We start from the raw sequence: 26,984 nt of genomic DNA on the forward strand, positions 1-26,984 counted from the left end.
TGTGACATTTCACTTGTGAGTACTTAACTGGGATACATTTTTCTTTATATGTGTGTTTCTACATCTGTGTATCTGTGCATGTTAGTTCTGTTTCTTGGAGAACCTTGAATAATCTACAAGAAATGTCTCTATTAAAAGTCAAGTCCAGGTCTAGAGAGGAAGTTCAGCAGATTGCTGCTCTTTCAGGGGAGCTGTGTTTGGTTCCTAGTACTTATGTCAGGTAGCTTATAACTGCCTGTAACTCCAACTACAGGGGTCTAACACCCTCTTCTAGTTCATGGGCATCCATGTGCACACATGTATGTACATGTGCATACACACACACACACACACACACACACACACACACAAATAAAATAAATCTTTAAAATATTTCTTATTTACTAGAAAACTCAGAACTCATTAAGAATAGTCTTCAAGTAACAGGAAGGGCCATAGTGAGGGTGTGGAGACGAACACATGCAATGGTCAGAAAGTCATGGGACTATGTAGGCAGATATTTGAATGACACAGGCCCAAAGAAAGCCTAGGAGCATCAGAACTATCGAAGAATCATATAGACTCTCTCTGGGAGCTTTCTGAGGGGGCACACTCAGATAACCCTGTGATTTCAGACTTCTGACTGTGGGAAAATAAATTTTGTTGATTCAACTCACAAAATGTGCAGCACTTTGTTTCAGAAACCTAAGAAAACTCCAAGGGGCTTGTGGGAAAGATTTCTTCAATCAAAAACACCTCACAGGAAGAAATGAAAATGTTGACATGTTGGGAGAGTGGCAAAAAAACATGTAACACTGAGGCTCAAGCTGGGCCCAGTAGTAGCCTGCAAAGAGACAGAGCCCAGCTAGTCCCCTTGGAAGGGCTGAAAGGCAGATGGTAGACCACATGCAGTAGAAGGTCAAGGAAATTATGACTCAATGAGTCATCTTCTGAAAATGTTGCTTTTGCCCTCCTCACTTGCTGTCAGTGGGGGTGGGACAAGGTGGTCCTTATGTTTTGGCAGGTGCTGTCTAACATGAGTTGTGTGCCTCCCTGTGATTATGGACACTTCCTGGGTTCTTTGCTCATGTGGTAAATACCAAGCAGTGGAGTAAACTCCTCTGACAGGATGAAGTGACTTGTCATCCCTTTGAGTAGTCATTCTCCATCCCCTGCAATGCCTGCTACCTGTTACCACAGGATCTCCATGCATTCATCAAACATCCAGTGCAAGGTTTGGCCTTTGTTTTGTCTTATGTGTTAGATACAGGGTCTCATGTAGACTAGGATGCTGATCCCCCTGCCTGTATCTCTGAGGGATTGTAGGTATAAATCTCCACAGCTGACTGGTTTGTCTTTCTTTAGATTCTTAATTCTTGCCCTGAAATCTCATTTAACTCATCAGAGGTACCTTATGAAACGGGCTTTACATGGTTTTCTCTTTTAAAGAACTCTTTGTTTTTGTTCCTAACCTCATGATCTCTCTAGCCCAGGTTCATAAAGCCTGCTGTTCACTATAGGAATGGAATAATCGGCCACAATTAACCATATTTTCAGCATGCTGAGATGATATGTGTGTATTTTAATAGAAACACCTCGGAGACAAAGAGTTTTAGGGAATACAGGTGCAGGGAGGGGCATGGTGACCTGATAGAAACTCAGATTCAGTCCTCTGCTTGCTGATTGCATGGCCCTAAGTAAGTCATTTAACCTCTGAGCACCCAACTCAGCATCCTCAAATCAATGTAGGATGATATACTTAATGGACTAGAGCTGAGGGCTAAATGACTAACATGTAGAAAGTACCAGGTGCCTTTGTGCTGGGTACGTAGTAACTGTAGCTCTTAATAGTTTTCAGCAAAATGTTCCAACCCTGGCAATGTCTATACTCTGGATACCTCAAAGCACAGTAGGATATTTATCAGCAGTTGAGCCTATGTCCTCTAAATGTTTGTAGACTTCCTGTCCCTAAGTTTGACAATAAAACATTAACAGATATTGCCTATGTTTCCTGGGATGGGGCTAGATGTAGTCTATATGTCCTGCTTGGAGCAGAGTGAGATCTCTGAATAGCACCTAAGAACTAGTTTTCTCTCTCTCTCTCTCTCTCTCTCTCTCTCTCTCTGTATCAGATTTCATACAAATAATTTTGTTATGAATAATCAAAGTTGTATAATTATTTCAAAATCAAATCATTCTTTCCTGTAGACAGGAGGAAGATTCATTAGACTCATGAAGCAAAAAAATCCCCTAAGCTTGGGGAAGTTTTAAGACTTGCAAAGCCCCTTGCTAAGATTATATACATGCAGTGACAACTGCTGATAGGAGGGGACTCCTTGACTGTTGAGACATCTGGAAGTTGTGCAAGGTCAGCCGGATGCTGCTTTCAGGAGTTGTTGTTTATGCTTGGGCAGGTCTGGGGAGAAGCACTATCTTTTTAAGTAATCCCTATTCTCAAAGAAATAATCTGCTAAACTTGCTGCTTCACTCTGGTAGACTGGAGAGGAAGCCTATTTTTGTTTTGTTGTGTGCTTCCTATCTGGGGTCAAGAACGCTTGTTCACATCTGAGCAGGAAAATTCACACAATGGGGAGCAGTTATATAATGTCTCCAAGATGTGAAGGTTTGGTTTCTCTTCTAATCTCCCCATGCCTGTGCTGGGGAAGGGAAACCTCTTGAGGTCATGGGAGGACTAGAGTTGGAATTATGTCCCTGGGCTGAGATTTCTTTGATACGTTATTCTTCCTCTAGAAAATGAATGGCCATTTAGTTTCAGCTCATTAGTAGATTTGTTATTGTTTCCATAAAATTATAACACTCTCAATCTTTACAGTGTAAAACATCTAAAGAAGAGGTGATATTCCCTCCTGGGGCGTTGATAGCTGTCGTCTTCCTGGACTAAATATCCCAGATAGAGGACAATGGCCGTGGCTTTCTCTTAACCCCACCACTACTCTTAGATGTGTATAGCTGCTCCTTTGGTAAGTCGCCTTTCTCCCTTAGCTTTTCCTTGGTTCCACATTGCCTTTGAAAGCAACAGATTTTTAATACAAAACATTTAGACAGGGTAGAATGCAGTCACTTTACTACCGTGGCTATCCTCAAAATCTCTACCAGATCATCGGACATTATGGTGAGTGGTCTCATTTTTATGATTTGATGTGCTACTCCTGAAGAAGCTACTGCTTCTCCTGCTGTTACAAACACCTGGCATGGCTGAGTGTAGATGTAAGGCTAAGGTCACTTGGATAGAAAGAACATCAGTGTTTGAATTATCCACGGATGCACTGCTGACCCTGATATACCTGCACTGGTTACCTGGCAACCATAGATTATTGTAGGAAGCCGCTGTTAGCGGTGGTATAATCCACCATTCCAAGATGGCGCGGACATCGTGTCCTCTCCACTAGTAAACAATTAACTGCGAAGCTGCAAAGGCAGAAAGCGCGCCAAAGTCACTGGCCAATCCCGAGGCGTAATATTGGGTGATGAGTGAACAGCCAATCAGAAGTGAACATGTCACTCTAGGGTGTATTTAAGCTGTGCCTCTTCCTGTCTTTGGCCCTTCTGGTCTTTCACATTTGCTGATACAGATTAAAGCCTCGCTGTGGTGATACCCGAATTCTGCCTCTCGTGTTTCTCTTCCACGGGTGAAAAGGGGACACGGGAGGCGCGCGGAACAGATTATTGCAGATAGTATACATTAGGCATGGCCTCTGAATATAGACATGAAAGGATTCTTCATATTTATGTGAAGAGGCAATCGTGAGCTGTCTAGACTGACATTAAAAACATCAAAATCTGAGGGCCTTCATATCCTTCAGGATCCCCCCCCCCCCATGCCTGCAGGTTATGGTCATACACACTAGCCTTTGAACTAGAGGATGTGGCAGTCCTTCCTACGATAAGGAAGAGTTCCTACTCAGAGCTGAGTTACGGGAAGATTTATACTCTCATTGGTAGGTACCTTATTCATGTACCACAAGAAAGGGCAGTAGAATGCAGGAGTGGATGGAAGAGCTTTTGTATTAGGGTGTTTTAAACATTATATGTAATGTCAGAAAACCTCTGCCGAGAAAGCTTTCATGGGAAAGGAGAGTACAGGATGGTGGGAATGTACCAGGGACTCAAGGGATGTCACACTGTGTCTTACATGTGGAGGCACCATCAGCATTCCATGAACTAAATGCAGCTAAATGTGTTGCAGAATAAAACACAGCCTCATTCGCTGAGCTCCTGAGAAGCCCATTTGCTCTGTGTGGATGAGAAGAGTGCGACCTTGTATCGACTGGGCTGATGCCATTCTCCTCCAAATGGATCCTTTATGGATGTTACAACCCTTCGAAGAATTTCAACTTTAGAACAAAAGCCATGTGACTCCGAGGTTGCTAACATACTAAGAAGACATGGGATAATCCGAAAATATTTTTATAGAAAAAAAAGAGAGAGAGCCATCCTACTCATTTATGCAAATGAACTGAGAAAGAAAGATTCTGCAACTATTAATCTGAGTCATCTGAAAGCAAACAGTAAAATCAGTAGCTTGTTGTTAATTGTTTGAAATCCCCAGAAGTGAGAATTGTACTACACACGTGCTCGATTCAGTTGAGACAATTTGAAATTCTGAGCACATTTATATGTTCTTTTAAGACTCATTTGTTTTTATTTTGTGTGTATGAGCATTTTGCCTGCATACATTTCTGTGCATTGTGTGGGTGACTGGTGTTCACTGAGGCCAGAAGAGGGCCAGAACTGGAATGACAGATTGTAAGCCACTATGTTGGTGCTGGGAATTGAACCTGTGTTCTCCACTAGAGTAGCCAATCATGCTTATTCTTTTTATAAGATCCACTGGGAAAGCTGATTTACAGTGAGAGTTTGCTATAGAAGAAAGTGAGCATCTTTGTAGGAAATATGTCCTTGATAAGTTACCCAATTGACTAGACCCTAAGTTATTACACTGAAACAGCTAAAACAACAGCAGCTAATTGGAAGGATCATTATGAAAATTAAAAGTCATGAGGTGCATGGAACATCTGCTTTGGTCTTGGCAGATGGGCACAGTCTGGGAGGTCTCCTTCACAGATTGGAGCCCTCCTCTTTCTTTACTGGAGCTTTTTAATTGACTACTTTGGGAACACACAAGTTCATCTCCAATAAACTAGAAAGCAAGATTCACATTGAACATCACACAGGAATGTCACAGGAATGGAGAAGATCTGGGGGCATTTATCTTTTATGAAATACAGAGAAGAAAGACAGGTAATATGAAAAATTAGAATATGATTTTGTGAATAACTTGAAGAAGGTTGCTTTTCTTTCTGAGGTCTACACTAGGCTCAGATCTGCTAATGATGGCCCTAGAGGCTTGTAAATTGTAGGTAAGACTGTCAATGGTGATGGAATGATGGCCCATGAGGGTTCATCAATTGTCTCCGTGAAAGAGTGGCAGCCACAGCTCTCCAGGATCATAATGTTGCTGAAGGGACATTTAGGTGAAGGGACATTTTGAGAAAAGTGTTGATGGGAGTAGAGTCTGGTCAGAAGAACCCAGGTATGTAAACACAAACCCATGAAGAGCACAGTCTACGAAAGAAGATGATCTTGTCCAAGCAATGACCATCCATCAGGGAACAAAGTCACGACTCTTGCAAAAGTCTTGTGCTCACATAATGGAATTCTAAGGACACAAGACATAGACTGTGGTTGAGGGAGCAGATGAGAAGTGTCCATGAGGTGCAAGTCAGCAGTCAGTAAGGGTGACTGGATCATGTCATCTAATATTTATTAGCTATTAATTATGTATCAGGAGTGAGTGATGTTCTGTTGTTTCATGGAGTTGATTTCCTAGCTCCTAAAATCAATGAATGCATCTGTATAGGCACAGAAGTTTAATAATTTGGTCAAAATTTTACATTTTTAAATGGAGTAAAAGCAGCAATGATGTTTCTGAAATAGTAACTTAAAAGTAAAACACTGAAGAATGGAAATGATTAGACCCAAATGTACATTAGAAAATGAATGCACACTGGTAGTTTTAAAAGAAAAGAGGAGAAAAGGCATCAAAAGGGGGAATTTGTGCTTAATCATAAAAACTTAAGCTGCAGGAGTAATTTCTTGATATTAGTGTAAATGATATCATCTGAAAATCATAAACACACTGCTTCTGCAGTTTAAAACTATATGTGGGTTATATCACAGAAGAGGAAGTGGAATGTACAAAGTCCACAGACTTAGAAGCCAGAATATCTGGGTTTGAGTGCTCACATCCAGCTTACTGAAACCTGCCTAGGTTATTAAGTCTTTCTGGGACCCAGTATTCTCAAATTTAGCAAAGGAGACAAGAGTGTCTATTATATGAGGCAATTTAAGGATGAAATTGAATATACAACAGGTACTGTCCAGTACTACTTGGTCATCTTTGTCAGTCATCAGGTATTTATTCAGAAACTACCTATAGTGTGCTACCTACTGTGGTAGTTAATAGTGTTACAAATTTAGATAAAGGATGATTTCTATATTCAATGTTACCTACCCACCCAAAGATCATACTTTGGATTAAACATCATTATACTACAGACTGTATCATTGTTAGAACATTTCCCTGATCTGTTTTTGGAAGCAGTGGTTTCAAATTCACATCAAAATGTGTTCTTCAGTCTAAAAACTAGCACCTTTATCTTCCCTACTCCTCTTATCCAATGATGTCAGTATCATCTGCTTGGCCCAAGTGATCTTTGTTGATGGGTGTTTCCTACTCTAGGGAACTTGATGAAGTCAGCAAGGACATTTTTGTAGCCTTCTCTCATGTATAAGTACCAATCATTCCAAAGACAAGTATCTACACCATTGCCCAAGCTTTGTCCTCCTGGCCAATTCTTTAGACTTATATACTATGTAGCATATTTTATTAGTGAACATGTTTTCTTTCTCAGTTTTTTTAAAAATAACTAGATAAAATCTCATTTCTATACTCTGAAGATAACTGCTTGTAATTTATACAATTTTCAGTACGGTACCAAACTAAAGAAAAGATTTGGGAATGTTAGTTATGTACTGCCTTTTAAGCTATAAAACTACTCAGCCCTGTGCCTTTCAGCTCCCAGAGTACAAGAGGGTCCAAGCATTTCTGTTCTGTCCATGATGACATTGTCTGAAAGGACTCTAAATGAGAGAGTTCAGAGTCAACATTATCATTGGTTGAATAGATGAAAACTATTGGTAGAAGGGACAGTGTGTCCTCTCGAGGATAACCACAGTACATTAAAATGGAGAGATGGGCAGTTGTGATAGCCTCTGAGATAAGACAGAAAAGAAAATGTCTACATAAATAAATGAGAAGGAAATGAGAACCGCAGGGCCCATCCATTTAACAAAGTTAGGCACTGAAATGATCGAGTGAGCAGATGCTTTAGTACTAGAAAAGCCTGTGAGAGGGGCTAGACTGGTACAGACAGAGCAAAGATTTTCTTTTAAGTTACACAGACACTGGCCTCCTGACCACTTTGATTTTCAACATATTTAGTATTTATTATAGGAAAAGTGAAATGTTCAGATCATAAAAAATTTTTAAGGTGAAAAAATCTATGAATAAGCAATCATGAAACTGTAATTCTAGATGAGTCTGTGCCCCAAAATGATGTTCTTATGTCAAATATGATGGTGCTTATGGTAACCTAACATTAAATAAATAAAATCTTATTTAGGGTGTTCTTGAGAATTTAAAACAATCTTTCCATTAGTTTGGAATGGAGAATGAGAAAGGTGGCAACACTTCTTTTTAATAGCAGCAAATTCATGCAATATTGTATAGCTAGGAATATGGTTTTTAGATACAGTAAGTTGTTTTTCATTGTTTCTACAACTCCATTTTTCAAGATAAGATAAAACAGCTTAGAAAGAATCTGTAAGAGATATAAAATGTACAAAGAGTTTATAAGTCAGAAAAATAAGAATACAAACAATCCAATTCAAGAGTGGTTTAGAGATCCAAATGGCAGTCTCATGGAAGACACCATACAGACTGCAAGTGGGCACAGGCAAGGATGTTCCATGTCAGAGAGCTGCTAATTAAAACCAAAGCTACCCACTCACTGGAATGACCGAGATTCCAAACAATGACAATAACAAATGCTCGTGAGAGAAGGAAGCAGCAGGTATCTGCCGATTGCCTGTAGAGATGCAGAATGGTAACAGTCTCTCACTATGCTAACCACATGCTTCTGCAGTCCTTCATCTTGTTCCTTGCTATCTCCCCAAATTAAATGAAATGCCACAATCGCACAAAAGCTTGCACGTAGATGTTTACGTTGGTTTTATTCGTAATTGTAAGTAGACACTACTATGTGGTCCATCTCAGCTGTGGAGTATGATTCAGGCTGAAACGGAAACAGGGCATGAAAAGACAGTGTGAAACATAGATGCCCGTCACTGAGTGAAGCAGGGCAGTCCGAAAAGGCTGTGCACCTTATGATTCTAACATGACAATCCCAAAACTGCAAAACTCTGGGTCTACTAAAAGTACCGGTGGGTCTGGTTTGCAGGGAAGATTTTTAGGGGAATGAAACTAAGTGATCCAACAATGGTGGATCATGTCCCATGTTCCTATTAAAAAGTTAGACTGTTCACTAGTGCACAGAATGATCTGAGGTGGTAAGTCAGTGTAGATAGATTAATTTCTAATTAATTAATTTTTATATTCACCTTACATCCCAATATTAGCCACCCTCTCTTCCCAGTGATTGTTTGTAATAAACATCTTACTAGGGTGGTGGGTGTTGATACCTGGGGAAACCACACATGTGTGAGGGTAGACAGGATATAGGAGAAGCTTGTTTCCTCTTCCATGGTTTGATGGAAAACATAAATTACTCTAAAATAGCAATTATTTTTATTTTAAAAGGAATGATTTATCACTACAGGTCATAATGTGTAATTCTATTGATGAACAAGCAAGATTGGCCAGCAGCGTTGCAAACTAGGATTTAGTTTCTGCTGAGAGAACAGACTGGAAGAGTTGTTTTTCTCAGGATAGTGGTGATCTTCTATCTCTTGATTTGACTGATAACAAGCACCTTGTGAGTATTGATAGAGGCCCATGTTATTGCTGTCATTTTGTGTCTTTAAAATATCTCAATGTCTTAATATAAAGCATGCGAAAGTTAAGAATTAAAAAAAAAAAAAACCAAAACAACTAAGTATACCCTTATTTCCTGGGAATCATTTGTTTTCTTGGGGGAGAAGCAAGTTATCTCTCTTAAATTTATAAAACATCAATCAAACATTGTAGCAGGATATCTTACCCGATACATTTGCAATAAAGCTCAGTGATTGGGCAGTATGAGAAGTAGGCAGAGTAAGGAGTTGGGAGGAGAGAAGGAAAGAGGAAGGGGAGGAGAAACAAAGAAGGCTATCGACCATGGAGGAAGACAGATGGGTCGAGAGCAGTCCTGGGTAGCAACTTATATCTAAGGTTAGATATTGGTTAACTATTCTAATTATTCGGGCATCTTGTTAATTGAGTATTTCCAAATATATAAATCCATTGATAATCTTCAAGCATTGTCTTTTTCCTACCATGTACCGTACCTGCAAGGATGGTGGTATTGTCTGGGGCTCAGCCAAGCTTTGTGGGGACAGCTTGGTGGATCGGCAGAGCCAGCCACCACCCTGGTGTTTCGTGGGTCTAGTTGTAGTGTGCATGGCCTCTGGCCACTTCTAGCTGCAGTGCGCATGGCAGTTGGCCGTTTCTAGAGCAGAACATGATGGCTAGAGATAGACTGCCCATGCCGCGGCATTACTAAATATCTCTCCTTACAGAACATAGATGGATTAGTTGTAACTTAGCAAAAAGAAAAAAATATGTACTTAAAGGAGATTGCAATCCAGTGAAATAGCGCACAAAGGAAGAAAGATTTCAGAAACTAATCTGGTTTATTGGAGTGCAGAGATATCATGACCAAGGGAATTTATATAAAAAAAAAAAAAGCATGTAATTTCAGATCTCATGGTTCCAGAAGGTTAGAGTCTATGATCATAGTAGTAAACATGACAGCAGGCAGACATGTTGCTGGGCAATAGCTGAGAACTGACATGTTAAGACAACCAAGAGGCCAAGAGAGCAACTGGGATGGGGTGGGACCTTGAAACCTTCAAGCTTGCCTCATGTGACAGTGACACACCTCCTCCAACAAAGCCACACTTCCTAATCCTTCCCAGACAGTCCCATCAACTAGAGATTAAACATTCAAATACATGAGTTTATGGGGCCATTCTCATTCAAACTACTACAGCTGGGAACAGTGAAGGAACTTCATGGTACATAGTTGTAGTAAGAATACATATGACATTCAGATTTCTTAAGGACAATGGAAGAGGTGGTACATTTGAGTTTAGTGTCACTTGGGGAAGCTGGAGGTGATGATGAATGAAATATGGCCCAAGGGGCATCAGTCCCCATTGTAGATAGCACTGGATAAAACCAGTAATGGCCCTGCAGAGACAGTTGGACACGAACAGACACTACAGCAGAATAAGGAGCCCAGAAACACAGTTCTCATTATTCTTCTCTAGAATAACAGCTACATGAGGAAAATTGATTTAGTAAGATTTTTGAAATGTACTCTATTTAGCTTTTGGGAATTACAGCAAACAAATCTCTTGAAAATAAAGGAAATCACTGTTGGAGTTCTACAATCAACCCCATTAAAGAAAATTTATACACACTTAATAAGACTATGAGAGAATCTCGTTTTTATTCTGAAATTAGTCAAAATAACAAAGGGTATCTTGGTGTCTAAAAGCAGTCATTTCAGCACACAGGCAATTTTGATCTTTTATCTCATTTACTTAGAGTGAATGATGAATCGCAATCTGAATTTTAACCAAAGTTGTTTTCAGACATGTTATAATGACATTTGAACTTACATTGTATCTTCACTACTTTAAATTGATTAAACAGTTTTCATTTGCATAACTTTCAATGTGGAAAGGAAGCATGGTGCCTATTAGATTAGACTTGGACAGTGATAGCTGCTCTGTCAGTCGCCTTGTGTAGTTAAGAAGTGAACACAACCCTATTCTGATGTTCTGGACACGGCTATTCTTTAAAGTAAAGACTAAAACAAATATTACTACTTTGAAAGGTGGTCTTAGGGTGAAGTGGGAATTCTGAATATGACCACCACTCAACTTTTTGATTTTCCTCTGTCCTGATGAAGAGTAACAACAACACATTTCAGGAAAACGCTATATAACTTTCTATCACTTTTTTTTGTTTGTTTGTTTGTTTTGGGTTTTTTTTTTTTAGCATTGAAGGGTAATCACATTTGATAATCTAACATTGATTTGTTTATTTTATAGTTAGGTAAAACAAACCTTTGGTGTGTGTGTGCTCCTGTGTATGTATGTTTGTATGTATTTGTGTTTCATTGCATGTAACCCTGTAAGATTTAGTGCACCTGACCTTAATTGCTCCATAATTCTCATTCAGACATTATGAGATACCCCAACAGGGAGCTTCTGAAGTCACTTCTCTTACACACTGACTTGCTAGTAAGCCAATCTAACCACCATCCACCTTCCTTTCAGTTTGTGTCATTATGACCTGGTTATCTGCTACCTCATCCTGACTTAATACTCTGATATTAAATATATTTCCTATATTTAAACATTTTAGATAGCTTTTAGAATAAAGTATCATGGGTTTTTGTTCCAAACATAAGCCATCTCTGCATAAATTCAGTCAGATAGTTTCTGTTAATAGGAAGAAAGCAAAAGTGAAGAAATGAAGCCGTCAATCGGGAACGCCCTGAACATACAACACTTAATGAAAGCTATTGATACTCTTTAACCCCATTTTTATGCAAAAACACATTTTTGGATAATTAGATTAATGTCTTTGTGTTAAGCACTTACCTAAAATTCAATGAAGAAACAGCATGGACTTTCCAGAACCATCTATTTTGTTTTCTTTGAAATAGCAGCTGATCGTGGCATTTGAAGACTTCTCAAATGCTTCCTGGGGCTTGTAAATCCTATTTATCTGCAATGAAAAAATACACCTGTAATGAATCATTTACACTAACATGCTTATTACAGAAACAGAGCCCTGGGTGGAAGTTCTAGAATATACAGCCTTTTACGAACCCTCCCAGACTATTAACAACTTGGAATACACTATATTCAGCTTACATTTACCCCAAGACAAATAGACTTTTATTCTAGAAGATCTTTGACAGAGGAAGATGGCTAGGCCTGGAGGCATGAAGTCACCATCCAGGATGAAGCAGCTGGTTAGCATCGACCACAAGTTCTTAATATAGCCCTTTATTTTCAGTTGATTAAGAATGAGAAATGAGAGAACATGAATTCTTCTGTTTTCTGAATAGGCAATTTTCTAGAATATTGCACCATCATAATTTCAACTAAAGCCAAGGAAATTACGGCGAGGTCAGATGTCTCAGAATAACATGTTCTCTGAGTGCGTAAACTCCAGCAGTTTTAAATAGATACATCACAGAAGCTGATGATATCAAAGGGAGACTAAAGTTATTTAATAATCCATATGGTTATTGAAATGTAGAATAATCATGTATCAATAGTAAATTGTTTGTGTTTCTGAAACGTGAATATTTTCCAAAGATTTTTCTTGCTGAGAGAATTTACAGATTAGAATTATGAGGAAGGAGGATAGGATGTCTAAGGTCCCCGGAGCATTGCCCCGGGAGTGATCTAGCTATGCTATGTGTGTCTCCATCAATATCTTTTTCCCAACATTCTTCTCCACTTCATTTCCAGTATCCCTTTCTTCTCCCTGCCCACAGCTGATAATATTATTCTAGGTGTCGGATGATTGAAGCAACAGAAACCTGAAGCTCTGTGATCCATGTATTGAGAGTAAAGCAAGCAAGTGAAGAGAGCCCCAGACAGTGTCTAAAAGAGTGGAGACAGAAAGGGAAGGGAAACAAGGACCCCAGAGGATGCTGGGAGCCCTCTGCCCCAGTGCCCATCAGTGCCTTTACTTTCCTCTTCAACTTTCTTTCAGCTGGGTTATCTAAAATGACCACCACAGTGATTTGAACTTTCTGGCCTGACTTCAGATGCCTTTTGATTTTGAATCCACATTGAAAACTGCCTAACCATAAATTTTCTTTCCTCTAATTTGAATTGCCTTGCTTATTGGTTCTTAAGATTTATTAGTAGAAGATAACTCCTCATATGGCAATTAGCCGTTGTGTCTGCCAGCGTGCACCATCCTTGCCTTACATCTTTACATCCTTACATTCTAGGTACACACACTCTGGCATTATTGGAATTAAACGTGTCATTAGAGTTGAACTACTTTGCTTGCTATTTTTTTTTGTTTTCTTAAAGTACACGCTATAATTATGTTTTGAAAAATTGGTATTCTGATACACTAATAATTTTCATGTATTTAGAAATTAGCTGCATGGTAAAATATTAACTCTGACCTTATTAAAAAAAAACTGCTGCAAATCATGGCATGAAGAAATAAATAGAGGCTTACAGCACACTCTTGTTTTTTGTATAACGAATACATACATACATACATACATACATACATGATCACATATTTCACACAGATGTATGAGTTTAACTGACAATGAAGAGTCACTTATGACTTCTTGGGGTCCTGTTCCTCCATGTCACTCTTAGGCTAAGCACTTTGCATGATTGTCTCTGCATTGGACCCTGGTCACTTCTGATTTCAGCAGACTCAGAAGCAGACCAGGCAGCATTCACAGTCACTGTGTTGAAGTATCTCACAGGTGGCTTACTTTGACTGAGATTCATAGCTTTAATAAGAATTCTACTTTGAATGATATACCGATTCTAGGATGGCTTTAGTGTCTTCCATTCTTCTTCCACTAAGAAGTGACCCTGCTTCAGCCTGCATCTCATGGACAGTGATTAAATATCACTGTCTAATGGACAGGTATATCCATCTCTTGTATTACTGACTTCTGGTCCCTGTGGCACACCCAGCATGTGCAGAATGGAATGTAGACAATTCTCTTCACTCTTGAACCTGAAAGCAGCTGCCTCCCAAGTCACTGTGAATTACAGTCATCAATCCTGTTCTTTGGTATGCTACAGCCTATAGGGCACTGAAAGGCAACATTCCCACATGAGCCGTAGGTGAAAACAGAAAATGATAACTTTCTCTCTTCATATTTTTATGTAAATTATAGGTCATCTAACTTAAATTCTAGGTTGCCTAACTCAGAAACTCAGAATTTCTAGTGTGAGTCGAAGTTAAAATTTAGTGTTAGAGCATCAAATAAAAATATCATCTCTTGTGCTGGAGAGATGGCTCAGCGGTTGAGAACATTTACTTGTCATATAGAGGCCCTGAATTTAGGTTCCAGTCCACATCTAGTAGCTTATAATCTCTGTAACTCAAGCTCCATGAGATCCTATACTATCTTCTGACCTCCATGACACCTGCTCACATGTGGTACACACACAGTCACTCAGACACACACACACACACACACACACACACACACACACACACACACACACTAAAGTGAGTGTTATCTCTTTTATTTAGCTTCCTGGAAAGCTTCTAGCCAGTGTTCATGTAGGACTTAGAAGTCAGTATCTTACCACAGCCTGACACAAGAGAAACACTTTTGATGGCCTATCTTAGGCATATGGTGTTGAAAAAAGCTGAAGGAGGCACATTTTTGTTTACTAAAGAAATTACCTCAAATTCTAGCATGTGCAGTGTAAACGGACCACGTAAAGGAAAGCAAAAAAAAAATGATATTAATCAAACCAAGAATTTCATTATCCTTTGTAGTGGTGAATTTGGCAAAAACCCATGAATTCATTACACACATTACACATGATTGAAACAAGTGGTCCGCTCCTACCTTAATAGGACATAGGCAAACATGAGATGGAGCCACGTTATTCATGCCCATGTCCTATTGAGTCTTTTACCTAAAATCATACTCTCTTGCTCTTCTGAATGTTTTCCTGTGTAGCATGTTCTCTGTATGATGCACGGCTTATTCACTGTCTCTTCACAGTAAAGGTATGCCTGACAAAGAGGGAATTTGTTCACCATAATAGCTCTGATGCACAGAACGATGGCTCACACACTCTAGGCTTGTAGAAACAGTTGCTACGTGAACAAACAAACCAGTGAGTCAATATATAGTTAAGATCATCATCAACTTTAAACCCATCTGAAAGCAGGGCAGAAGGTTCTCATTTTACCTTGGCAGCAGTGTTTATTTTGTAGTATTGAGTTCTAGAGTTCAAATCTTATGTACGTCAAAACATCAAAACATCAGAAAAAATAGGGGCCTTTTTTCCCCCTAAAAACACTGTGAAAAACATCGTTTCCTATTCTTCAAAACAGATGTTTATCTGTTTATTCAAATGTGTCTGAGTTATGTGTAGGTGCTTTATGGGAGGAGTCCGTGAACCAATTTGATAGGGTAGAGGCTAGAAGAAAGAATCCTTCATCACTCTCCTCTTTTTCTTCTTGGGTTTCAGGCTTGAAGCCCACAAGCCCCAGTGGTCTTCCTTTCTTTCATTTGTAGGGAAGCCCAGCTTGTTATGCAGATGTTGAGACTCTGGTCTTCATGATTGCAGATCAAGTTATCATAACTGCTGAGTTGTCTCTCTAGGCTCTCGTGAGTTTTTAAGGAAAACATGAGTATAAAACTAATGAAAGTCTCATTTGCTTACTAAATATCAGATTTATGTATCTTAGATTTTTTTTCAAGATTAAAATCTTTTATGAAGGACAATGTGAAAATAGAGCTTCGTGCCAGCAAAAGCTTCCCATAGTGAGGCACTCATTAGGCCCTGAAACACCACCATGCTGAAATTAATTCCAGGCAAAGAGAAGAGATTAATACACATTATCTTGAGTAGGAAAAAAATTATCCAACCTCAGCCTTTTGTCTCTTGCCGCTCAGTACTACTCAAATTGATCCAAAGAAAATTAAGTTGGATTGTGAACATTAAGTACCAGTGTGTCAAAGATTAGTCTAATTAATTTTTTAGAAGACATTTTTTTTAATTAGCCACATACAGGCACAGATTCTACTGAAATCTCCTGGTAAAAGATGACCTTCAAATATCCCTCAGAGTCTAAGTCTGTTCATTTGACAGAGAAGTCCACAACATACTTCTAAAAGATTAGCACTACAATTTGACCTAGTATAACTACATTTTGATTATACTATTGTATAATCAAGTAAGAAAGAAGGAAGAAAGAAGGAAGGAAGAAAGGAAGGAGGAAAAGAAGGGAGGTAGGGAAGGAGAGAGGGAGGGATGGATGGAAGGAGGGAAAACGACAAAGTTGGTCTTAAAAATATAAAATAAAAATTATTTTATATAGGCTACAACAAAGAAATAATCTCAGGCAGGAATCTAAATATTAGGCTAGAACAAAGAAGTAGGCTTCAGACATGAAAATGACCTTGGGCTAGGACAGGAAAGTAGGCTCAGATACTTTGGTCATCCTGATAAGCCTTTAGAAACAGTGATCACGGGAGTGTTCGTGTAACTGGGTTTAATGCCTTGCTTTTTCTTTGACTATTTGTGTTTATTGTATTGCTTGTTCCTCCACTATTTGTATCTGTTGTATTGCTAGATCCTCAATCTAGAGCTGACCTTAATACTTGCATGTAATCAAAATGGCATAAAAACATAAAGGAAGAGGGGGTATAGGATAGGGGGTTCTAGGGAGGGGAAATGGGGAAAGGGGATGACATCTGTATTGTAAATAAATAAAATATCCAATAAAAATGAAAAAAATTAAAAAAATTATAAAATATTTTATCAGTTATAGTGGAGGCATTTAAGAAAAATAGGAGAGAAAAGTAAAGGCTCACACGCTGACGAGGGTAAGTAAATGCTCACACTCCGACGAGGGTACTTCCTGCAAATACTCTGAATTAAGCTTGTGCTGAGCACGTGGAACTCCATGTAGCTATGAACATTATCCTTCATGATCTGCATAAAACTCCACCACAAAGCTCATCCTTATAAAATAACATGGGTGCACAAATGGAACAGTTATTTGATGCAATTTTTTTGTGGCTTTAAAACCAGATTCTCGTGTTGTTGCTAGCAATTTGTATCTAGATTCATAAGGAGAGATGTATTTACGTGCAGAATATGGGTAGGTTTTTTTTTTTTACACAAGGAAGTACTATTTTGTGGAATTCCTAGAATGAAAAAGCATTGATTCTTGGGCTATGTTTAGCCCATGCCCTTCAGGGGTATACTTCTGGCTGGACTGGTGGCCTTATGTATACCATGTGCCTCAGTCTCTCACATGATGGAAAATAAGGGTTTGAGCTATAATTTTCATGTGAATAAGAGGAAATCATTCCTTTTAAAGAAGGAAGAGAAAAATTTTCCTATTATTTATGTCACCAAACTGCTTTGCTACTCTGGAATTAAGGAAGGTAATACTGAGGATTCTCAAACACTTTGTTCTGAAGTCCTAAAGAACTTCAGAAAATAGTTGCTATAGCTATCAATATATTATTTTATATTAAAATGTATAAAACAGCACATTTATCTAGAAATTCATTTATAAAACAGTCATAATCATTTTCCATATAGTGCAATAATAAGAAAAACAGTCTTCAGAAAAATATAGTGAGAGGTAGTTAGACTCTCTTGAACATCAGGGCTCTTATGTTGAGGAAGCAAGGCAATGAGTAGGCTTCCCACTCTTGTTAACCATCTTTCTCTGCTATGGTGGATGAACAATAAGCCATTTCCCCTTTAAATTGCTTCTTGTTGGGTATTTGATTACAGCCATGAGGAAAGTAACCCAGAACAAAACGTCTCACATCCTTTTAAACTAAGACAGACACAGGTTTGCTTTATGAATAAACTTTGTTCTTTCACAGTTTCATGCAAGTGCATATAACATTCTGGCTACCATCCCATCTCCCTCTGACCCCTGACAGACACTTCATGTTCAATACAAATCACTCTCTATTATTCATGACTTCCTCTGAGTTTAATTCAGGCTGTCTGTGTGACTCTGTGTTAAGGACCATTCATTGACTTTGATATAACACACATAGAAACTCAACAACAGATTGTTTCTTGAGTTAGTCATAGTATGCAATCTAAAAGCAGTGAAAAAACGAGTGACTCATTCATTACACAAAATCTATGGTGGGTGACATGGTTTGTATAGATTTTTAGCCTGTGTATGATTATATAAGACCATGCATTTTCCTCTTGGAAAATATTGGTTCTCTCAGCACTACAAATATTCTAAATGCTGACACAGTTCATTTTCAACAATAAAAATTATTTTTGTTAATATCATCATCCCTTTCATCAGAAAAGTATTTCCAGAATTGGGAAGCTGTCAACCTTATAGCAGCAGATGCAAGCTTCCCCCCAAACTTCTATAATCCATGGAAGGTTTGAACTTCATCATTGGCAGAATTTTTTTTCCCTGAAGTAGTGAACTTACTTCAATTATTTTCAATAAAGAATTTGTCAGATTTCCAAATTTGAATTATCATAGTCAGACAGTTGGTCTTTCACGTAAACATGTTTTCTGTGAAAGAATGTCTGGCATAACTCATGCCACAGCAATTATATTTGAATACAAGGATGATATCTCAACATATTTGAAAGCATTTCATGCCCACTTTTCATTTCCTCCCAAGGATCAAAAGCTAGACATTAAAGTTGCAAGATTTAACAAGGCATCATTTTTGCTATTGCTTTCCTTCTCCTTCTTTATATTCACTGAAGTCAAGAATATAGTGACTATCCATAGAGACTGTTACACCTTAATGTGTAATATGGTTCTGAGATTTTTACTCACTAATACTTTCATGTCATTGAGACAATGTCCACAGTGTGTAAAAGAAAAGCACTGGATTCGCTTAGTATTAAAATAGTTCCAGTGTCAAGCAACCATGAATGAGTCTTGGAGACTTCCCTTGAAAAAGCATTGCTTTAGCAGCAAGGGGCATATGTGGGTGGCTGAGTGGGTGCTCTGAGGTAGGACAGAACCAGTCACTGGTGACTTTTTCATTGATTTAATTACTACTCATTTTGAACAAGTGACCTATCACCCCAACCATCATTTTCCCACTACTGCACCTCTAAACCAGACTTTCTTCACTGAATTGTTCCTCAAGATGAAATGTGCCCACGTGATAATGTTAGCTGTGATTGCTAATGTTTACACTATCACTTGTTGAGATGAAGAGGCAATGATATTGTTATTAGCTTTATAATTAGATGAACAGCACCTATGAATAGCTGTTGGGATTATCTGACCCAGACTCAAATCTTCATTTGACATTTCCTCTGTGAATACCAGAACCATGAAGATACATTTGTCCCCTACTGTGCTGAATACAAACTTGACACTTTGGCCCTTGCTTGTTGAGGTTACAAATCCTTGTTTAGTCAATCATGAGAAATATTTCTTGGAAGTTAAAGCTAGCAATGCATACAAACTATTGCATTTTGACACCTCTATTAGTCTTCTCTCATGGACCTGCTATGTGGTAGGCCAGGTTTAGGGAGCAGAAATGCTCAGGGGCTGACACTATAACAAGGTAGGTGGATCCCAATGAACTCTAGCCATTCCCCCCTAAGGCCAAGAACTAACTCATCAGAAATGTCTTCCCTGAAATTTTGGCACCTGGGAGAGATGATTCTAAGAACATGTGCCGAGCTGGAATGCAGGGCCAGCAGTTCCTCATACCAGCTGGAAAATGAATGCAGAGTTTTATGTAAGTTGATAGATTCAGTGCCAGTGATCAACTTACCCACCAACTAGAGTGGTATCTGTTAATGTGATCCCTGTTTTAACTATGTAATGGTATCTTAGCACTTACTAATTAATGGAGAGGATCCCAGATCCTTTGTTACAAAGCTTCATTTCAGCAAAAATATTTTTAGTGTGGTAGAAATGAGATAAATTTCTCAGGTTTCAAAAATTAAATTGAACTTAAATTAGTTCAGTAATACAGTAATTCAGGAACCTTTAGCCCTGTTCATTTGGATACCCTTGTCATCTTAGATTACTGTCTCCAAGTATTACATGTCTGTAGCTCAAATGTCAACATTCAGGGATGCTGTCCTTTGTACATTTATTTCTTTGATGTTTTGCACTTGTTGGCATTAAAGAATAGTTAAATGAACCAAAAGAACTTGGTTATCTTTTCATTTTGAAAACAACTTTTGGGTTGAGAGTATGTCTGCAGAAACAACAAGAGAATTTGGATATTGTTACAAGGTCAGCTCTTCAGATAAGGTAGGTGGTCATTACTGGCCATCTGTCAAATGATTACCTTGGGCATCATGGCCATCCAGAGCCATGAGTCAGTGGCTCCGACAATGCCAGCCACTGAAGACATGGGAGAATTTATGCATGCTTTCAGAAAGCATCAGAAGAAGGAAATGCTTTTTTAATTTTCCAGGTTAATTTAGAAGAAAATATATTGGTCATCAATAGCTACATTTGAATTTTATGTGCGCATTTGTATGTGTATGCATTTGTATTACTTACATTCTGAATTAAAGTATTTACACATGTGGATTTCTTGTGTGAAATGAAACATGCAGCTGAAGAGCTGAAATGTCAGAAGGCAGTGATTCACATGAGGCATCTCTGTGCTGAGAGCTAGCCATGATCTAGGTAGCTGAACCCACATAGCTCCTGGGTAGCTGAAATGTGGGCAGTTTGAATGGAGATATGCCCTCAGTGTAAAATCTATATCCATTCTCACTGACACACTGCTGAACAAGAATGACTTTCATGGGTAGCTTTGTATATCTTGTAAAATGACAATGTGACATATTATGCTAAATAAAGTACACTACTTAAATGAATTTCATTTGTTTTGTTTTACTTACCTAAAATGTAGCATCTAGAAGGTCTTAGGATTGTATATATAGCTCACATTTTATTTTCAGCATTATTGCTTTAGAAGGTATTATATATTTCCTATTACCTTCTCCATTGTGGTGTATATGAATATACATCACACACATACACATACTCATATATATACTCATACACACACTCGCATATTCACACATACACACTCTTATAAACACATACATATTCATACATACTCACACACATACACACTCTCACATACTCATACAGACATATATCCTAACACAGTCACACACACACACACACAGACACACAGCATGAATGTGGGATATGTTAGGAAGAACATCCATAATAGTGAGCACTGAGGGTCAGTGAGATGGCTCAGTAGGTGAACGTGCTGTCACCTAAGCCTGGTGGCCTAATTTTTAATCTCTAGAAATAATGGTGGAAGGAAAGAACTAACCCCAGAAAATTATCCTTTGAAACTCACATGCATACCATAGAATACAGACACTGTCTCTCTTCCCAGTCCTTCTCTTGCTCTCTCTTGGAAATAATAAACTTAATTAAAATGAAAGGTAATAGTGGACACTAACATACTAAGATCCCACTTACTGTGCTACCTCAGAGACTCCAGGCATCTCAGCCAACCACCAATGCAGACAGCCATCTTGAACTGCCAGTCGACAGCTCTAGGTCCCAGCACAAAGGAGCATGCCCCCACAGTTCACTTAATTCCAGGCACTTCCCTAAGAAGCAAAGGCTGCTCTTAAGATGCCAAGACCTGTTTATCTCCCTCCTGCACTTAGAAAAGAACATGATGATCTTTGTGGAAATGGCTTGGTGAAACTCACTAAACATTCCAGGTCTGTTTTAGGATCGGGTGCTCCTGAGAAACGTTTGCTTGTGGTGAGTAAGACACTGACATACACATTGAGCTAGACAGTGGTCTTAATAAGTAGTTTCATAAGAGTAAAGTCTAGACCTGTTTGGCTACAATCAGTGAGAATTCACAGTTCTAGGTTTGCTTGACTGTGCTGCTTTGAATAGCCGTGTCACTGCTACTCAGTTGTCATCCTGCCTCTGTTTAGTGTCCAGACACTGCTGCCTTCCTATGCCCGCCCAGCTCCTGTCCCATGATATGAGCCCTAAGCTTTTAGATTTGGTTTGATCTGGAACCACCTCACTTGTTTCTTTTATATTCTTTGACACCAACCTTGAGGGCTTGGGAGTCCTGAAGGAGAAAAGAAACCAATTTGGGACTCCAAAGTCATCCACCTCCTATCTTTAAATTTCTTTCATTCATTTTAATATGAATTTTTATTTTAATTATTACTAGCATGGACAAAAAATAAATAACTAGGTAGAAGTGTGGAGAGTGGTTCATGGATATAGTCGCTTTATAAAAATATATAAGTAAACTGCAGATAGCATGGATCCTGCAGTAGCTGGAGGAAGGGAAGGAATTCCACATGGTGTCCATTGGGATCCACATACTATCTTCTTCACAGTCACAACCAAATAGCATTATCGTGTCCCTTAGATTCAGAGACTATGGTGGTCTCTGGATAGACTTCTGAGGAACAGCTCATCTGTCTGCTGCAGTCATGTCTCTGTCTCCAGACAGTGACATGTGAAAATTACTACACACGTTTGAAGTTATGGGAATATTTTTTTAAAAATTTAATTGGCTAATACTTCAAAGACTTTGTCACATTTTTCTTCCTTATTAAAACATCACAAGTAGTATAATACAAACATTTACGTAAAGTATTAAAGTAGACAAAATACTTTCCCACTCTCATGGTGATTATTTGGATTCCTTTATGTTTTGACATTAAAGGAAAATTTACTGATTTATAATACATTTTTTCCCAGATTTTTCTAAGTAAAAAAAATTTTAAAGACAGGTAGCATGTAGTGCAGGTTTGCCTGGAATTTCTTATGTAGCCTAGGTGGTCTAGAACTTGTGGCACTCCTACAATAGCTTCTCTCATTCCAAGATGTCAGTTGTATATCACCATGACTGATTTAGCTCTAAATTCTTGACAAGTACTTCTTAATAATAAAAATGTGCTCATATCTGGAAAATATACAAAGGTTTAAGAAAGCTAAGACAAGCATGCAGTGTTTGTACAATAATGCCTTTAAATATCTGATTCTAGTGGCTGGGATTAAAATAATATTGAGTAAATCATGCAAATATGGAAAGATTATGCAGAATATACTTGGCTTTATTCCACTACATTTTAAGATAACTGTGTTATAGTACTTTCTTCAAAATAGATTTTTAACAACTAGTAGAATATTGTTTGCTTTATTCTAGATTCAGAACCAAGAAATGTAATGCGTATAAAATTCCTATATATTCTAACATGTCACAAACTGTTAATAAAGCTCCTTTGAAGTAAACAAACAGAAGCCACACTATTAAAGGCCTTCAGTTTGCGTTCTGACAGGGCTGGGATGACTTCAGCGAGACAGCAGAAAGTGAGCAGTCTTGGTTCCTGAGCTAGACATTCAGGAAGAGAGTGCCGGTGATCAGCAGCCCATCTCTGGCCTTGTAGTACCTAATGCTTTCGAGGGAAGAGAAAACACAGTACAGCTCTTAGATATTTAAATAAGAAAAGCCCCTTTCTTCTTGCAGTGTGCACAGTTATGTGCAGAAGATAAAAACCCAAACTGCCCCCACCATCGCTAGCTTAGCCAAGATGACTCATTTCAACAAATGGTGGACTGCACCTTGGCAAGGCTGCCAATCTGTGCTTAGTACCTACTTTAGTAACACTATAAGGAGCAGTAAAATATGTGAGTAAATTTCGTGACTGAAATATGTTATGAAATAAAAGAAACAAGAAAGGTCCTCTGCACAAAAGGAACTTAAAAACTGCAAGAATTTTCTAATGACGGGATTCTAATTGGAAGAATTATTTCCAAGAACAAATCAGATATTTGATTCTTCATCAAGTTGACTCACATGTGTACATACTTGTAAGTGTAAACAAACGTATGTGTGTGTACATGCTTGTAAGTGTAAACAAACATATGTGTGTGTACATGCAAAGTCACTTAATTTGCTCATTCAAAATGTAGAGTTGACAAGTTTAAGAATAACGACAAATGAAGCTACTGATTTCTTTGTGTGAATGAATATTTTTGTTAAGGTCAATCTCTGAAATGATAAGGTTGTAAGATTCTTGTCATATTACAACAAAAGTTTGCTAATATGTTTGTGTATATACGTGTGTGTTATATGTATATAGGTCCATATGTGTAGGTACATGTCTTGGGGTTTCTGTTGCTGTAATGAAGCACCATGACCAAAAAGCAAGTTGGGGAGGAAAGGATTTATTTATCTGGCTTACACTTCTAGATTATAGTTCAGCACTTCAGGAAGTCAGGACAGAAACTCAAACAGAGCTAGAATCTGTAGGCAGGGGTTGATGTACAGGTAGATGTTGCTTACTTGCTTGCTCCCATGACTTGCTCAGGCTGACAGTTCAGGGATGACACCACTCACAATAGGCTGGGTTTTATGGGGGTATTTTCTCAACTGAGGCTCCTTCCTTTCTGATGATTCTAACTTGTGTCAAGTTGACATACAAAATCAGCCAGTATGATGCACATGCATACATGTGCATATTTATGTAGAGGTGAAAGGGCAACCTTGAGGTCATTTCTTAGGTGCCATCCACCTTTTTTTTTTTCACTATTGATTCTGATTTTGTTTGGCCTGGAATTTGAAGAGCAAGCTAAGCTCGTTTGTCAGCATGCCCAAGAAATCCTCCTGTCTCCACCCCCTATCCAATGTAGAGCTTATAAGTACTTATCTTTGATCTTTCCTACATATGCCCAGTTATTTGGTTAAAAATATACTTGGAAAACACAACTTCCAAAAAAATAATTTGCTAGAAAAGTATCTAAATTTTTATAATTTCAAAATCTATAAAACTTCTGGCTATGAAGTATAAATATATGAATAACTTGACAGAACAATGGACAAAATATTCAGTCTGCTTGTTAAGGGTTTTCATCTGCCAGCAATAGCTCTTCTATCTATCTATCTATCTATCTATCTATCTATCTATCTATCTATCTATCTACCTATACTAGTTATTTATCTATGCTTTTAACTACACTGGCTGAAGCAGAGCCTGTACATTTTCAGGTTGGGAATCTGGGGAAGGGTAAAGTAGCCCCAGAGACTGGAATGATTTCAGTTAAACCTAGGTGATGCTCATCTCCCCTCTGTACCAAAGTGAAAATAGATTATTATGCTACACTGATGTAAGTTCCAAAGTTTGTATGTAGATTCAGAGTATGGTGCTACTTGAGATTAGCTTTTATTATCCAGCTTTCTTTTAGCTGATATGAAAGGTTCATTGGGATAACATGGGAGGGGCTGTTGAGAAAGGATGGCATGCTGGCCCAGGGCATGAACATGCATCTGTTGTTTCTTTCCTTTAAACACATTTGCTCATTCTCCTTAGTGATTGCTCAGAGTAGTCTGGAGATTCATGTGGAGCATGAATGCACTGTACCTAGTGGACAAGTGTCACTCAATGGCTGGTCAATGCTCAAAGAACAGTAACTGGCTAAGAGGTTGGAAGCAAATGAACAGACAAAAAGGATGGACAACCCAAAATGAAAACCCTTATCCTTCCCTTTAACCAGGCTCTGTCCCACCAGCTATTTGAGACTATCAGTGAGCTTACTGGAAGACTGGTGGGCCAATTACAGAGAAAAAAAATCTGAAGAAGGTGAGCAGGTGCATTATAGAGAAAACTAACCTATAAATAAACCCACAGGTCTCTGAGAAGCCTTCGTCTTCCCAGCACTTCCTCTTGAAGACTCTGAATGTTGGTTTTAGTGCATTATCTGTGATGGGCAAGAGAGAGCATCCCTCAAAATAGTTCATTTGATGTCTAGCAAGCTCTAGCAGCTGAGTTCCCATGGGTGCAGAGCAGAAGGCCAGAGCAGAACAACACATCTGAAGACACATACTAGCAGTCTCCATTTCAAAACTGCCTGATACTTCAGCATGGATTCCTCTGAGGCATTAAAAAATCCTTATTGTGAAGTGGCTTTTTCTTGCCATTTTATTTATATAGATCAGGGCACTGGAGAGAATTAAGCTTCTAGTATCCCATTCACTGTGGACACAATTAGGATTCAACTATAAAACCTACTATGAATTATAGAACCTACCAGAAGAAAGAAGAGAATGCCTAGGAAACAAAGAAGCAATCACTAAAAATACTGACCATAAATTCATGCAGAGAATTGTAAAATCGAGAAGTTGAAGGAGAGAGAAAAGAGAGGGAGATGGAGGGAGTGGGGGAAGGGGAGAGGGTAAGGGTGAGGGAGAGGGACAGACTTGTTGTGATCCGTCAATTAGTAAAATCTAGTCTACCTGTTTTTCTTAGCCTTGCCATAATTACAATGAGGCATTAAAGTCACAAGTAAACAGCCCACAGCCACATCGGACTGGATGTTGGCATCATGCTCTTGGACTGTCCATTCTTTGGATCAAAGTAACCATTTTCTTTTACTTTTCATCCATTCTCAGTCGCTCTGTTATCTTGACTGGCTATCATTTGTTATATTTTCAGCTAATCATGGAATCCTGTAAGACATAGTGACTTTTAAGAGAAATTGTATTAGATACAAGTTTTATGACTTTGAAGCAAGTAGCTTAACTGTTTGGCCAACAGGGTGATTAAGAATTACCTAAGGTTATTCTTGAGCAGTTGCAGAGACCACATTTAGTATTTGAACACTTACTAAGTGCTTTGAGCTTCTAGTTTCATGTGTGAGAACTCTACTGAAAACAAGTGGGACTGGAATTCAGTTTCCAGAACAGAGGTCACCTAGGCTCAAACTCCTGAACTAACTTAGCTACTGTGCGTGCATTATACCAATGGCAAGAGCTGCAGGAGAGGCACATGCTGCATGCAAAAGGGACAAGGAACAGCAGAAAAGCTTGTGTCAGGTGAGGCATCGGTAGGTCTTTACAGCAGTTGGGTGCATGGCACCCATCTATTTTGGGTAAAAGTAAACAAACATTTGTACATGGAATGGATGAACAGACATTGGAGAAGACAGTGACACAGTAAAT

At 38.6% G+C, this 26,984-nt stretch overlaps 1 protein-coding gene across 21 annotated transcripts in view; it reads right to left on the reverse strand.

Annotated features, from left to right (window-relative positions):
- Dtna (dystrobrevin alpha) overlaps positions 1-26,984 on the reverse strand; it is a 342,076-nt gene that overhangs the window by 175,510 nt on the left and 139,582 nt on the right. For all 21 annotated transcript variants that reach the window (XM_076912927.1, XM_076912920.1, XM_076912922.1 and 18 more), the window contains exon 2: positions 11,896-12,022. The gene's annotated coding sequence lies outside the window, so the exon portion shown is untranslated. The remainder of the gene's footprint in view (positions 1-11,895; positions 12,023-26,984) is intronic.

Source organism: Arvicanthis niloticus, chromosome 14, assembly GCF_011762505.2.
Source record: "Arvicanthis niloticus isolate mArvNil1 chromosome 14, mArvNil1.pat.X, whole genome shotgun sequence".
Lineage (NCBI taxonomy): Eukaryota > Metazoa > Chordata > Mammalia > Rodentia > Muridae > Arvicanthis > Arvicanthis niloticus.